The sequence below is a fragment of the Parasteatoda tepidariorum genome, chromosome 8 (genome assembly GCF_043381705.1).
Source record: "Parasteatoda tepidariorum isolate YZ-2023 chromosome 8, CAS_Ptep_4.0, whole genome shotgun sequence".
NCBI classification, from domain to species: Eukaryota; Metazoa; Arthropoda; class Arachnida; order Araneae; family Theridiidae; genus Parasteatoda; species Parasteatoda tepidariorum.
Window position 1 is genome coordinate 13,781,904 of NC_092211.1, and position 18,767 is coordinate 13,800,670.

The following is an 18,767-nucleotide window of genomic DNA, read 5'->3' on the forward strand; positions in this document are numbered from 1 at the left end:
CTATTCCCTAAGTAGAGTCTTTATAAGTACATAGAAGAAAGCAAAGATTTTAAAAAAAATGATAATAGTAAATTTCAACACAGCTATGTTATTTTGAAAAGTTCTTATTTGATATCTTTTGAGCATTTTTTAAACCATATTATCTAAACAAAGTTTTTTTATATGTTTTTTTTTATATTTATGATAAATTTTAATATATAATTCGCATATAAGTCCCAATTAAAAGTTTCTGAATAAAAAGTTTAACATTTTGCAGAAGGTATTTGGATATTTTAAGATTACTAATGTTATTCTTGGCAAAAACATTCTCAAAATGTAACCCATTCATTTCTTTTTCTTTTCTTTTAAATTTGATTGGTTCTTGTTTGGTTTTACTATAGATATCTGAGTTGTATACGATTTGAGGCCAGAATATTATTAGAATATTTCTCAAATGCGTGTTTTGTCGATTTATTTAGTTTATATTCTGTATTTTTGATGGTTTCAGTGCTTCTTACATACCTACATAATGGAACCCTCTTTACCATTGAATTAAAAATATTAATTGTAGTCTTTATAGTATGTATTTAATATAGATGGTATCATTTATATTAAATGATAGCATTAAATAATAACAGTTTAAAAAATAATATAATAATATAATAACAATAATAATTTAATTCTAATGATACGATTAGTAATATTATTAATATGCAAAATATCTTGATAGTGCTTTTGGGAATTTATTAATATTTACCTATCATAGTTTTAAATATTAGGGAAATGAGTGACAAAACGGTTGCAATAGTGCTTACTTTCATAATTTTGAGGTTTTAAAATGTGTATAAGAAAATTATTTGCGCAACGATCAATCATTTAAAGTCTTGGAACAAATTAAAATTTTACTTTGATATTGATATTTAACTTATTAGCTGTCAGACACACACATCATTTAATCAAAATTGTACTTTTCCCCCTCCGCATGGAAATGTTTACTAGCAAATTACATTATATAAAAACGCTGGCACAGCGGGATAGTGAGGTGGAATGAAATTCAATGCTTTTCTGGTGCCAAAGAGGTGTCGCCATCGAGTGGCAATGAGTAGAACTAGACCAAAGTATTAATGCATAACTGCGGAATCTCCATTAGTTGAGCGCAGCTGTGGGTATTGCGTGATTTATTGCTTTTTATTGTAACATCTGATAATTTTGTTATCGAAGTTAAGTATACAAATTTTTTCACAATGCAACTATAGTTAGGAAAGTCTTGTAATTAGTAAAATTTTTGAAAATTAAATGTAATTTTAAAAATTATTTTTTTTAAATTTAAAAAAGAAATTTTTTTTTCGGCATTCTTTTTACAAATACCTGACTTTTTCCCGAAAAAGGCAAAGAAAAAACAAGTAAAAGTACTAAATTTAAAAAAGTAATGAGGTACACGTAAAAATACAGACTTTTTCCTTTTTATCCGTTAGAAGTAACGAAAGTAAAAGCAATGCTATATATGCCTATGTCCGGTGACACCGTATTGTTTTGTATTCATGATTTTATAACCATTATAGTTGTAAAAGGTTTCAAAGCCGTAAAGGTAAAAAATGTTCCTAACCCTAAACTTTAAGGTTAGTTAGATGGACAACCTGTCTGTTATTTCGCAATAATTTTACAATGAAAATTTTTACAGTGTGTACAGACTAAAATCATATAAGATCGGATTCGTGTTCAGGACCCAAAAAAATATGTAAGTAAAAAATAAGAACTATATTGTCAGGACTATAATATAACTAAATTAACACAAATAACAAATCGAATATAACGAACTTAATCAGAGACAATGAAAGAAAACGATTAACGTATAAATCTCAGTTAAGCTTTTCACTGTAGCATGACGCTAAAACTATTTGGGAAGCAGTTTTGTTATTTTAATGCGCATTACAACTTTCTTATACGGAATTACATTAAAGTACTAACTATTCATATATTTCTCTGGATTTTTACACACAAATATCCTTATTCGGTTTTATCCATGTAATTCATTGAGTTTTAATATCATCCAATATGGATGAGTTGATACTTATAGTATATTGTCTTGAGATACTAAACTGCTGTTTGTAGAAAATGCAACACCATGAAAGAATCATCAGAATCAAATGAAATTTAATGCAGAAACGACTTGTACTGATACAAATAAATGATGAAATTTTCAAAACAAAAGAAACAAATTAAGCGTCCGAAATCAGTATTTGGTGCAGCCACCACGCGCTGCAATAAGTGCTGCTATACGACGTGGCATGGAGTCAAACAGATGTTGAATATCTGCTTGAGGAAGAGAATTCCATATCGCTTGTATGCGCAACCAAAGTTCGTCTTTGGAAACTGCAGGACGCGGATCACGAGTGAGACGCCGACCAACCATATCCCACACGTGCTCAATAGGCGACATATCCGGCGAATAAGCAGGCCAAGGAAGAAGTTGCATGCGTTGTGCTGAACAGAAGTCTCTAACAGTCCGCGCAACATGTGGGCGTGCATTATCCTGCTGAAAGATAGCTCCAGGGATGCCTTGAAGGAAAGGAACGACTTCGGGCTGTAGCACTTCACGGACGTATCTGTTGCTATTGAGATTACCCTCAATTCGTATCAAATTGGATCGTCCATGATACGAAATCGCACCCCAGACCATAACTCCGGGTGTTCGACCACTATGTCGTTCAATAATACACTCAGGAAGGCAGCGTTGACCGGCATAACGTCTAACACGAACACGGCCATCATGGGTCCACAAATTGAAGCGTGATTCATCTGAAAAGACAACTTGGTGCCAATCAGCTCGCCAGTCTCTGTGCTCAAGAGCCCACTGCCGACGCAGCCGTCGATGATCCGCCGTGAGGGGAATCCTGTATAATGGCACCCTTGCACGCAATCCACGGCGCAGCAGACGACGACGAATTGACGAAGCCGACAATTGTACACCTGTAGCAGTAGACCAATGTGCTGCCAGCTGCCTGGAGGAAGCTGTGCGATCATTCACCGCCATGCGGAGCAGGTGTCGATCATCGCGCTCTGACGTCACCTTCTGTCGTCCAGTGCCTGTTTTTCGAGTTGTTCGGTGCTCGTCGGTCCACTGCTTCCAAACTCGCATCACTGTGGAACTGTTCCGCTGCATACGAGCTGCTATTGCGCGATAGGAAAATCCTCCTTCTCGAAGGCCGATTATCCTCCCTCGTTCAAACTCCGTAAGTTGCTTGAATTTCTTATTCTTCCGTCGTGGAGGCATACTCAGGTCTCACTAAACGTTTGCCACTAACAAATAATCATAGACTATTTTCAACGTCCCGCTACAGCACTTTATTTATACGCTTTCAGCATCAATTCAGAGGGCGCTGCGCGCGCCACGCACGCGCGATGGCTCTGAAACTTTATTAATTTGCATAATATCCTATATCCATTATTAAAATAATATTTCATTTGATTCTGATGATTCCTTCATGGTGTTGCATTTTCTACAAACAGCAGTTTATTATTTGAAAAAGGGAAGAACCGGCTAGTCGCAGGAGGTTGATTAATTTGATTCATTTTGGCTTATATGAGATGCTTGAAAAATATATTTTAATCGCATGCATTTTTAAAATTTTATTGAATAAAAAAACTAAATATGAGTTCCATCCAAAGAACATTGAATGCTATTTAATCTAATGCTATTTAATATCCCTCTTGTTCAATGCTATTTAACTTGATTGTCTGAAATACAACTTCATATTGAACCCTATAAAAATTCTTTTACTTGATTTTTTTCCGGAAATTTAAGACATATTTTGTTCTCATAAAAATTATATGTGTGTGTATTGTGTTTTCTGAGTAGTCTTAATGCATAAGCCGATATTCTTGAAATTTGTATCTTTTGATGGAATGACAAGTTGTCTCAATTGAAATTACAGTGTTTTTGCCAGCTACACTTTTTGCACAACCTATGACTTTTGATAATTCGTAATTGGAGCTTTCTTTCCAACAGTTTTATCATTTCAGGGATCAATTTCGTATTCAAATATATTCAATTTGTAAATCAAATGATAAGCCAATATTTTGAGGATTTTTGTTTTAAACAAAGCAGTATTGTTAAATTGCATAATTATTTAACATAAATTAAATAAATTCTACGTGATACTCTGAAAATAAATTTTTCCTGTCAATCATTTTTATTTACTTGAATATCTACTTGAGTGTGAATACAGTTGTGAAAATTGAATACAGTTGTTTTTACAATTTATGAGTTAAAGCTATGATTTTTTTTTTCCATTTTGAAACAAATGTTTTGCTTTAAATTTTAATGATTACAACTTCAATTCTTTTCTACGTCAATAATATTGTGAGTCAAATGAAAAATGCTATTACGTAAGTAAAACTATTTTTACTTTGAGTTTCTACAATTTTTTTTATTTTTTATTGATACATCTTTTCACTTTTACCTCAATTTGCATTAGTTCTTCTCAAAGACGTATTAATATATTCTACTGAATGTTTTATTTAGTATTCTATTTAGTATTAGTTTTTGCATTCCTTTTCAATACAACATGATCCTTTAATACAACAAATATTTTTTGTTAAAAGTCTAAAACGGACTCTTAAATTAATGTAGGGGAGAGTTGGACAAAACGGGATACCATTATTATTTTTATTTACTATGGAATATCTGTTAAGAAAAACCCTACACTATTTTTTTGTAGCTACAGCATTTATTGGAGCACACAAAAAACATATTTTAAACTAATTTTAATGACTGTGAAATAGAACAAAAAATTAATTTCCAAATTCTTACATATCCCGTTTTAGCATACCTGGGTTGGATAAAACGGGATAGGATTTACAACGTTTAATTTTTTGCATAAAACTAAGTGAAAAGCATAATTAACTGGCAGAGAAAAAATTTCTATAAATTATATTCATGGGATTTTACTGTTCTAACACTTTTATATAGATTGTTCTTTTATAAGTAAGTACACAAAAAGTATGATTCTACATTTATTTTTAAGACTGCGAGTTTTCAAACATGAAGGCTTATTTCCGCAATTTTCATTGTCGAGATGTGCCTTGTGCTCTTAAGAGAGATTTCTTAGCAGCCTTTCCTTCAATTCTCTTGGTTCTTTTTTGTAGTTTAATAATACTTTCCTTTTCTTCCATTTCTAATTCATTCCATTGATGTCGCAACATCCCTGAAAGACTCTTTAATAATCAAGTATTTAAATTCTTCAGTAAACAAAGAGAAGAATTCTTTTTAGTATCGAATGTAGATTGAATTGAGTAATTAAGAAAATTACTAAGTTTACATATAAAAAAGCTCAAGTCTTCATCAGAGAAATACATTACAATTAGTTCTAAGGAAAGATGTGAAATCCTAGAGTCGAAAATAAAATGCTTAATAACGAACGTTAATAAACAAATTTTGCATTACTATATAAAGAGACTAAATTTCACAAAAATATATATAGCTAATATAAATAAGCTGTTCAAAAAGTCTAGGTCTACAAATGGCTATTTTAAAATGTAATAATCCAACAAATAAATAGGTGGATAAAACGGGACATAAAAAACTCTATCCCGTTTTATTCACCTCATAAGTGTCCCGTTTTGTCCGACTCCGATACTTTTTGAAACAAACATGGCTGCTGTCTAAATGTGAAAACAAAATTAGACAGACTGCACATAAAAACATTGGTAAATAGATGGTTAATCAAATTTAATACTCACCGGAATTCTATTCCCATATATGTAGGCAGTACAATATAAAAAACAACGCACGTAAATGTAGAAAATGATAAAAAAATAGAGTAAAAAAGTTCTGAGACCTACAACTTTCTATCAAATAGTGATCTCGAGGCGGAACGCACCGAGAATGATATAATCACGGTCGAATAACGCGTCTCTGTCGTTGTTCACTATATAGCTGCAATAGTCTGGTCCCTAGGCGACGTATCCCGTTTTGTCCGACTATCCCGTTTTGTCCGACTATCCCGTTTTATCCAACTCTCCCCTACTCATTTTTAAATTAGATATTACAATACAAAAACAGTACAAAATATTATATTACAAAATTCATTAATGGTTAGTAAAAATTTCTGACACAAAATCTGTCGCTTTGTATTTTTTGAAACCGTTTATAAATATTTTGTTACATATCAGAGTGTATAATTTTTGTTCAACGGTCTAATAAAAAATATTAAAATATTTTTTTAACCATTTTGCAGTAAAGTTCATTATGGATAAATATTTCTCAGTAATTCTGAAACTTAATGAGTACTAAGAAACTTTTTTGCAGAAAATATTCATTTAATTTTAAGTTAAGTATTCCAAGACAATTCTTGATTCTTAAAATCTTGGATCACCGGGACAAACGGGATAGTGGCAGCAAATAGGGTATGGTCCTTTTCCGGTTCCTCTTCTGCATTTAGAACCTTCTAGAATCGGTACTCCAATGCATCTGAAATTATATTCAATAAAATAAAAAAGTAATTAATAAAAATTATACACTAAATGCTCTTTAATGAAAAGACGATGAATGGATGATTCCTATAAAGATTAGGACTAATCAACTGCTAAATTTAATTGCTTTATTAAAAAGACAGATATGAAATGTGAACTTTTTAATTCTTCAGAAGAAATTTTTTTCCTTCAAAAAATTAATTTCTGATCTGTTACAGAAACAGGTTGCATGATAGATGTAGATAGATGTTGATTACATAGAGATATGCATCGCAGAACAAATTCATCTCATAAAATTTGGTATTAAATATTTTTAAAAAAAATGAATAAATATAATCCAATTAAAATTTTTTCATTTATTCTTAATTAGTTCTCAAATTTTTAACTTTAGTCTTCTTTTGGAGATTACAGGATATTTTTTCAAAAGGATATTTTTTTTCTAATTTTGGTTGCATTAAAAATTCTCTTATCTCAAATAATAATATACTTACATAACATAAACTGTATGGTAACTTATTTTTATCAAATTTCTTTCCGCTCTCACGAATTGTTTATTGCGAGTAAATTTAAAAGTAAAAAAGTTAAATTAAATTGTATTTTTATATTGTCCCTTTGTAACGCTGCTTACATACAGAAAAAAAAATCGCAGTATTTTGTTGCTAAAATTGTTAAAAAAATGGCTGTTCTATATATAGGATGCTGTATCTTAATGCGTTATTAATGAAGTTTAATTATAAGAATTATTATATTATACATAAAAAAAAATAAAAAGTGAAATTTGGTTGAAGGTCTCTTTTTTAACACTGTCTCCTAGATCAATATTATGACTATGACGCATGCTTTACAAAATAGTGAAACGTTCTTTTTTTACGAGAGTAATCAATAACCTTAATATTAAGAAACATATTCAAAAGTTTTAAAAATTATGATGTTTAAATGCACTTACGGTTTAACACCCAAGAAGCCATCTGTACACGTATATTCCTGGCAGGGATGCTCTCTTTGAAATGTTTCTCCATTTTTATGTTCACCGCAGTCAACTGAAATGTCAAACAAAAATGAGAGAATACACAGAATATATATATATATATATATATATATATATATATATATATATATATATATATATATATATATATATATATATATATATATATATATATATATATATATATATATATATATATATATATATATATATATATATATATATATATATATATATATATATATATATATATATATATATATATATATATATATATATATATATATATATATATATATATATATATATATATATATATATATATATATATATATATATATATATATATATATATATATATATATATATATATATATATATATATATATATATATATATATATATATATATATATATATATATATATATATATATATATATATATATATATATATATATATATATATATATATATATATATATATATATATATATATATATATATATATATATATATATATATATATATATATATATATATATATATATATATATATATATATATATATATATATATATATATATATATATATATATATATATATATATATATATATATATATATATATATATATATATATATATATATATATATATATATATATATATATATATATATATATATATATATATATATATATATATATATATATATATATATATATATATATATATATATATATATATATATATATATATATATATATATATATATATATATATATATATATATATATATATATATATATATATATATATATATATATATATATATATATATATATATATATATATATATATATATATATATATATATATATATATATATATATATATATATATATATATATATATATATATATATATATATATATATATATATATATATATATATATATATATATATATATATATATATATATATATATATATATATATATATATATATATATATATATATATATATATATATATATATATATATATATATATATATATATATATATATATATATATATATATATATATATATATATATATATATATATATATATATATATATATATATATATATATATATATATATATATATATATATATATATATATATATATATATATATATATATATATATATATATATATATATATATATATATATATATATATATATATATATATATATATATATATATATATATATATATATATATATATATATATATATATATATATATATATATATATATATATATATATATATATATATATATATATATATATATATATATATATATATATATATATATATATATATATATATATATATATATATATATATATATATATATATATATATATATATATATATATATATATATATATATATATATATATATATATATATATATATATATATATATATATATATATATATATATATATATATATATATATATATATATATATATATATATATATATATATATATATATATATATATATATATATATATATATATATATATATATATATATATATATATATATATATATATATATATATATATATATATATATATATATATATATATATATATATATATATATATATATATATATATATATATATATATATATATATATATATATATATATATATATATATATATATATATATATATATATATATATATATATATATATATATATATATATATATATATATATATATATATATATATATATATATATATATATATATATATATATATATATATATATATATATATATATATATATATATATATATATATATATATATATATATATATATATATATATATATATATATATATATATATATATATATATATATATATATATATATATATATATATATATATATATATATATATATATATATATATATATATATATATATATATATATATATATATATATATATATATATATATATATATATATATATATATATATATATATATATATATATATATATATATATATATATATATATATATATATATATATATATATATATATATATATATATATATATATATATATATATATATATATATATATATATATATATATATATATATATATATATATATATATATATATATATATATATATATATATATATATATATATATATATATATATATATATATATATATATATATATATATATATATATATATATATATATATATATATATATATATATATATATATATATATATATATATATATATATATATATATATATATATATATATATATATATATATATATATATATATATATATATATATATATATATATANATGCATATATATATATATATATTTATATGTATATATATGTCTGACTGAATACTTTTCATGCAATAGAAAAAAAGTTATTAACAAAGTACTTATAGAATAAAAAGGATTGTTTAAAATAAAAGCTGATACTTACGGTTTATTACTTTGGGCGAAAAGACTGGGAAATCTGAGCTTTCAGCAACCATTACAAAAAAAAGAAATGATAAGTAACAAGCAAAATACGCTTCGTATCATAGTTATCCTTATTTGACGCTCCTTTTATTAATACCAACAAAAGTTTTCTGGGAAAATTGGGAAAAAAATGACGTTAAAAATTTCTCAGAAAAATGGTTAAATAACAAATTAATTAATTGATATTTTGTGTAATAATTATTAATTTATTTAATTGCATTTTAATTGTATCACTAATTTGTGATCTTGTGCCGTTAGATTGCGATACTCCCCATTCACGCGTAGATAACAGATACCTAAAACTACTTAACTATCTTCAACTTGCAGTGAAAATTCATTTTTATGATTATGAAACAATGCAAGTTGTATAGAATTAAAAGAGCGCATGGTTTTCCTTTTTTATTAACCATACAGTTTCAAAACCGTAAAAATAAAAAAAATGTTTCCTTACAGTAAACTTTATGAGTCATTTAATAGACTGACTGCTACCATAATTTTAGAATGAAAATTCTAACAGTATAGTATGAATGAACAGTAAGCGTAAAAATGACTGCATAAATATAAATATAACTAAAGCAAAGATTGATCAAAAAGTAGTTTAGTTTGTGACATTTTTTGTACTCAAGCTTTTGAATATATATATATATATATATTCAAAATCTGCTTCACGCAGCCTCTGAAGCGAGACGCTACCTAGTATACGCAAAAAGAGGGTGCCAAGTATATAACAGGTAAGCGGGCATTACAACACGCATTTTACTGCGAAAACTTCGGTAGCCTTTAAGCAATCTCGTTATTAATTTACTATAAAATTTCAATATTAATTTTGTTCGTTATTACATACAATATGCGGAAAAAAGACAGTGTGGATTATCTAAAAAGATAATAAGAAAGAAAAAATATGACTTACTCTCTGATTTTCACTATTACAAGTGTTGCTTTTTTTTTAGACTCGACGTGTTTATCGAATCTTTTTTATACAGAAAAAATGACAAAGATAATATAAAACATGTTTCATGATGTATAGAATAATGTTTTATGGTACATTATTTTTTGCAATGCTTTATGAAATATTGACATTACTTTAATATACATCTTCAACGTGACAACTCTTATTGTTCAGTTTTTTTCATTTATATTTTTTATTATATAATTAAAGATTCCTTTTTTTTACTAACAACAAAGGTCAATAAAACTGCAAATTGCTAGCCGTTTATTGTTGGGATAGAATGATTCAAGCAATTACAGTTTATAACAATTATTTGCGTAGAAAATATAACTGATGCTACTTATTGCAGGACGTATATTAAATTTAGAACTGAAAACTGATTATTTTCTCGAAATAAATTTTATTATGAAAAGTATATTTTCTGATTAAATACATTAAAGAAGAAATGTAATTTTGAGAACTTGAGAATGTTATATCAATAAAAGATTTTATGAGTGTGCTCTTCACAATTTTATAACCATTTCTTTCAGTATAGGTCTAAATTTGTCCGTGAGTGCATGAACCAGATGTGAGAAAGACTCGTGTTAAATGATTTTTTATCAAAGGATTATATTTGCGCATTATTGTAATTTAGATTATAAATTATTTTTTCTTTATTAACATTATAAATTATTTTTTCTTTACCTATTTTAAAGAAAAGATCAATGATTTTTTGAAATTTAGAACTCTAATAAAACCAAAATGAGTTTGAAATTGGTATTTTATTAACCATTCTTTAATAATTATTTATCTTTAACTCTTTATGTAATGTAAATTCATCACGTAATTTAAATACTTTCAAAGCTATCTGAAACCGCGTGTTTCCTTATTTATAGTAAATTTTTGTTAATCAGGTTTCTTTAAACCTAAGTCATATAAAATCTATCTTAGGTTGAAGTAAAATAAAATAAAAAAATACATATTATCTTATATACTAAATAGCCAATGTAGCCAAATAAAATGCTTGATTGTGCAATAATTATTTTTAGCGTAAAATGATACAGCAAGTCCATACATTTAAACTTCATGATATATTTTAATATATATTTCGCATATAAATCCAAATAAAAAATTTCTAAATAAAAAGTTAAAAATTTTGCCCCTCTCTAACGCATTTGGGTACCTAAAGAGTCCTAATATTTATTCTTGTTAAAAGCATTCTCTAAATGGAACATATTCATTTTGATTCTTTTATTTTTATTTTAAATTTGATTGGTTCTTATTTGGTTTTACTGTAGAGATCTGAGTTGTATTTGATTATTTGATTTTTAGAGATTTGTCAAGATAGTTTTCATTCTGTTGTTTTGTTGGTTTCCTTGTCTCTGACATACAGAATAGCACCCTCTTTACCATTGAATAAAAAATATTAATTGTAGTTTTGTAATCTGTATTTAATATTAATTGTAGTCTTTGTAGTTTTTAATTATTATTAAATGTAGTCTTTGTAGTCTGTAGTTGATATTAATTATAGTATTTATGCTAAATAATATCATTAAATAATAACAGTTTAAAAAAATATAATAATAATAACTTAATTCTAATGATACGATTTGTATTTTTAATTATATAAAAAAAATTGTATCGTGCTTTCGGGGGTTTATAAATTTTAACATATTATAGTTTTAAATATTAGGAAAATGGGTTACAAAACGATTGCAATGGTGCTTACTTTGATAATTTTGAGGTTTCAAAAGGTAGATGGAAAAAAATATTTGCTCAGCGATCAATCAATTTCAGATTTGGAATAATTTAAAATTTTACTTTGCTAGTGATATTTAACATATTAGCTGTTAGAGACACACACATCATTTATTCTAAATTGTACTTTTTTCCTAGTCAAGGAAATGTTTACTAGTTAAAAACATTATATAAAAGCGCTGGCACAGCAGGATAGTGTGGTGGATTGAAATTCAATGTTTTTCTTGGTGACATAGAGGTATCGCCATCCAGTGGCAAGGAGTAGAACTAGACCAAAGTATTAATGCTTAACTGCGGAAATTCCTTTAGTTTGTACATCTTGAGCTCTGGTTTGCGTACTACGTGGTTTGTTGATTCTCTAATGTAACATCTGTTAATTTTGGTATCAAAGTAAAGTATACAAATTATTAACAATACAACTATAGTTAGTAAAGGCTTGTAGTTAGTAAAGACTTAATTATCTTTAGTTTATTGCAATTAAGTGTTACTTTGCGTATATTCTCGAGTTTCCCTGTTTTTTAATCTGAATTATTTAATTGGTAATTTAATGTTTTGCCTTTTAAGGACAATCTGCTATATAAATAAAGTGCAAGCGTTTTTTTTTTAAACATTCTTCAGTTTTTAATGCTTTTATAACTACTTCTCTTTTTCATCTCATTCTGCCAAATGCCCGAGAAGCGACGAAATGCATGATATGATTTTATGTAATTGAATAAAAAAAATACTTATTGTATTTTCTTTTCTAAAAATATCGATGTATATTTAGGAATGTGAAATTATAATGTATATATAGAAACATGAGCTGGTCTTTTACTTAATTAACTAACCTTAATTGATTAATTTTGTTATTTTCAAAGCATGTTTCAAACTAGGTACCCAGTTCTGCCATGTTCTTTTAGTCTGTGGTATGATTTATTTTCATGAAACCGTGGTATGAAATAGTTCTGAGGAACGTCGGCAACAAATGCGCTGATTGGTTGTGCATTACATGGTCATCAGTTCAGTTTTACCTCGTATAGTTATTATGTGTTCAGGTGTTTTCAGGTGTCAGAGTTGTCGATAGCAATGTCATAGACTAGTAACTTCTTTCAAACTAAACTAAACTAAACTTATGTATCAAAATTACACACGCAATTTGTTTTTATAAAGATGAAAGCATGTTGATTTTTATAGACAAACTTAAATATAACCATTGGCAAAACTAAATTAGCAAAATATAAAATATATTAATTAATGATTAAAAATTCTGTTCAGTTTGAACTATTTTGAGCTCGATATATACTGCTAGATAAATAATTAAGCAAATATTTAGATTTCTCATGCAATTTGTTGGCAATAAAAAGGTTTTATTCCCATTTAGGCAAATGATTTACAACTAATAAATCTTTTGACTTCTGGTCACACACCCATATTTAACAATTTCAATATGTTGGGTCACCGGGACAAACAGGATGTTCGCAGCATTTAGGATAAGGTCCTTTTCCTCTTTCTCGTCTGCATTTAGAATCAGGCGAGAGTTGAAACGCTGGACACCTGAAATAATAAGAAAAATAAAGCAAATATGAATGACAAAATATATCGCACAAAATTAAGATTAAAAATTAAAATACTTTAATGATCATTAGCAAAACAATTGCTTTCTATACATAAAAGTCGATATAATTTTTTTTTATTTTGAAAAGTATATTACAATTTTATCGAAGTACGTTTTGGTAAACTGCTTATCGTAAAGAAAGGAACGGTTACCTAGATTCAAAAAATAATCAGCTGTACTTGAAAAATGAATAAACTTTTGAATGTTGAACACTCTAAAAGTATTTTGACTTGCTAAAAATATGTCGTATAATAGCTGAAATTGGAAACAGTCTTTACCTCTAATGAGCCATTTACGTTTTTAAGAAATTCGATACAAGTGTTAAAACTTATACTTATCTTTGACTCGTTTATTTTTTATAATATTAGATTTTTATTTTGCTAGTTTTGAGGTCAAGCCAAGCAGGGACTTATAAATGTAAGATCTCGAGAGAGAAAAAATTTTCTGAAAAAATGAATACCTAATCATTGTTTGATGCAAAATAAAAAAAACACTATAAAAGAACTTAAAATTGCAACATTTAAAAAAATTGGAGTCCAATTTCAACTCTTTTATTGGATTTATGTGAAGTGAAGAGTAGTCCAAAATTTTGTAGGTTAATAATCCTCGAACTTACGTTAAATTGATAAATTATTTTATTCTATCATATTTCTTGTTTTACAGATTTTTCTCTACTAAAACAAAATCTAACGTACAGTCAGATTATGTTTTAGTACCTAAAACAATGGCGACGAAGAGTATGACTTTTTAATACAGAAGAATAATTTAAAACCCTAAAAAAAGTTTTCCAAAATTTTAAAAATGTTTTTTAAGGTAAAATTCCAGAAGAGAGAATCTTTGGAAACTTTGGAAACTTTTTGGAAACTTTGCAAAAATTGACAAATAAAGCATTTTGTACCGATTACTGATTATATTACTGATTTTTATATATTGAGAAACATTCCGGTAACATTTATTTAAAAAATGTTAAAAACCAATAGCAATATAAACTATTTGCTTCTAAACATCCAACCCTTTTTTCAATAATCACTATTCCTTAAATAGCAAATAAATACATTTTTCCGTTGGAATATGATTCCTACGATCACAGTTACTTGTTGGTGATTTTTCGCTAGTATTTTCTGTTTAATTGATGGCTTTGTTTTTCCAATTCACCAAAGGAAGAAAAAAATATGCAGAAGTTGCTTTAGCTAAAAAAGATATGTTCGAGACTAATGTATGCTAAAAAAATTTTGTAATCAATCGAAAGTCTTGAAATTGATTACATTAAAGCGTGAAACAGGTTTGGTCAGGAAAAAGGCTCGGAATATTACCGCAGCATTGTTCACTTTTTCCGAAAAACTTTAAATCCTGCATAAGAGAAGAAAACGGTATGGCAAAAAATATTACTACGCCAATTAAACGGATGGAGGTCAACTGTGCGAATCTTCAGTGGTAAGATAAAACGGCTCTAAATGCCATGTTACAATAATCCTATTGGAAAATAAACGAAAATCAGACTCCCAGAGTCATAGACTCTCAGACTCTCTGACTCTTGATGTATGAATTTTTTACTTTCATTATATAACCGCCGTTGAACAGCCGACCTAATTTTTGGGTTTAAGACTACTTGTGTTCAACTACATAGTCTTGTAATTTTGAACCCAACCCAGAAAACAGGGGAACTCCTGGATCAAGTATTGGGAGAAGTTTGCCTTCGTTTTGGAATTTTTGATGGCACTAACCCGCATTTGCGTTACATGGAGAGGAAGACCACGAGAACCTCCCACTGTTTGCCTGACGTCAAGGGGACTTTAACCTACGATCCTTCCATCACTAAGGACATCTACGTCTTCACTGTGGTAGGTGGAAACCAGATGCAGAATTCATATCGACCAGCTATTGCTGGGATTCGAACCAGGGGATACAAACGCCCTATCGCCTGATCTACCGCGGCATTCCTCATACATTTGGCCAAAAGTAACCAGACACTTAGTAGAACGGACTCGGTGATTCCAGAGTAGTCTTTTAGCAGTAGTTCCAGAGTAGTCAGCCTGCACACGACTGAAGAAATTTTCAACAAGTTTTTCTTCATTGGTGGTCATATTAGTTGAAATCCAGTCCTCCTTAATGAGTGTTAATTGTCCGGAAAGTTCACAAACATCTTACATCTAACTGATATTTCCAAGCACGAGAACTGAAGAACCCAGGACAAACTAATACAAAAATGGTCCCACAATACGAAGCTTTATGCGAGAGTCTAGAAGGGATTATTGATCTGGGCTTTGATAAGGTCAATCAAATTTTTGAATGCCCATGTCCGCGCAAGTCTCAATGTGTAAATGGTGCAATGATTTTACTGTAAAAGAACTGAGTCTTCCAAGAAATATTGCAGATATTTGGAAGAGTAGAATTGAACAGAAAGTCCACAAGCATCTCACATCTCAGGGATGTTTTCCAAGCATGAGAACTGAGGGACCCAGGACAAACTAATACAAGATGGTGCCACAATACGATGCCTTATGCGAGAGTCTGGATACTTTTGACCAGATAGTGCATTAACTTTAAAAAAAGTGAGCAAGTAACTAATAAAACTATTTATTAACAAGAGTGTACAGCACAACTTAGCTAAACATCAAAATCAATAACATAGATATAGCTCCTTTAGAGTTGCAGCAAAATTAACCAAACCCAACAGCAGCAAAATTAAAAACGTTCTCTTTTCAAAAGTACTCTTCTGTCATCGTCTTAAGCTTGAGGTTAGGTGTTAAAGGTTAGGTTTTGATTTTCGTTTTTCAATGCTCTATATACTTGAAAGTTTTTTTTTTTTTTGTGATATAATATTTTCATATTAATACACAAAAATTAAATTAATAAATGGCGAATAAAGGTTTATATAGGCCAAAAATTATTATAGCTTCTCTTTTTCTTTATTCAGAAATGTTAGGCAGTAAAATCATGTTATAAATTTGGATAGTTAATTAAATGTTGTTCGTTTATCTAATTTTAGATTTTTAAGTTTTAATTTCAGTTTTGCTTACTCAGATAAAAGACGGTTTGAAGGATCTTGAAATGTTCTTTAATTATTATTTATTAAAAAATGTTAGTCATTTAATATTTTAATATTCGAAAAGCTTCTAATGTGGCATTATCTTTGCTAATAAATATTGGTAAAAACTGATAAATACTCATTGATTTCAAAAATTTTTATCTAGGTGAAATTATTATCAAGGTTGGATTATAACTCACCAAATCTAGTTAATTTTAAAGAGTTAAATTATTTTTAAATATTTAAGCTAATTCTCCGATCTGAAACCTAGATAAATCCTTATGACAAGATAGTATATATGTAAAGTCTAATAATTGCTTTAAATAGAGTACAAGACGCTTCAACTGCTGCGTTTTTGTTACTTTTTTAGCCATTTATGAAAAACATTCTCTATGTGAACCTTTGCTAAATTTCTTTACACATAATATTTAAACACATGTACTTACCCTACAGCAGCGATGTTGCCATTGTTACAAGTATTTCTAGCACAGGGATGTTCTGTTCTGAAAGTTTCTCCATCCTTATGCTTACCACAGTCTTCTGCGATGCAAAACACAATATTGACATTAAGATATAAAAAAATATTTTGCAAGAGTATTCTCTAAACTTTTGTTATAGGCAACTTTAGAGAATAAATATCCAGGTGTTCAAAAGAAACTATTTCAAAAACTAATGTCATATTTTAAAATGTATTGCATTTATTTAAGTTTAGGTCAGAGTGTTACTAAAATTGGAATTTAAGTATTGTTGGAAAACTTGCTAGTTCATAAATTTTTAATGCATTGTGAGGCCAGTGTGATTTCATTTCGAAAAACTAAATTTTGATCATTTAAGCAAAACTTTGAACTGAGTAACTATTTGTCTTCGATGATTTTATTCTCACTAAAGTCTGAAAACATATACATAAAAGTATAATTACAAAGTTCAGAGATTCTATAAAAAATTTAATATAAATAAGGTGGATTGAGTGATCACGTGTGACATAAAATTTAAAACCTGATTAAATTCTGATTAATGAGCAAACACTTAATACATAATTATAATTAGCAAATTTCTTGTTACTCACATCAAGATGTGGAGAAGATTCCTTATTTGCTTAGTCATTTACACAGGATCTTTTGTTAGCACAGATAGTATTACAATTATTTTTAATTTCGTTAAAATGCGACCATCAAATATTTAAATTTTAGTATGTGTATAAATATGTAATGTTAAAATAATTGTTTCTAACTGGCAATAACCTTTCCCACAAAGAAAGTAATAATACTGATCTAATTATCGCAAAAAATGTGATGGTGTATCTTAAGGTCTGGTTTCTTAGGACAAGCGCCTTATCTGGGCGTCGGCGTGACGTCAACGTCCCGCTGACGCCAACAAAATACTGGTTTGTTAGCTCAAGGCCTGGTTTCTTAGAACTAATATTGAGTAATAG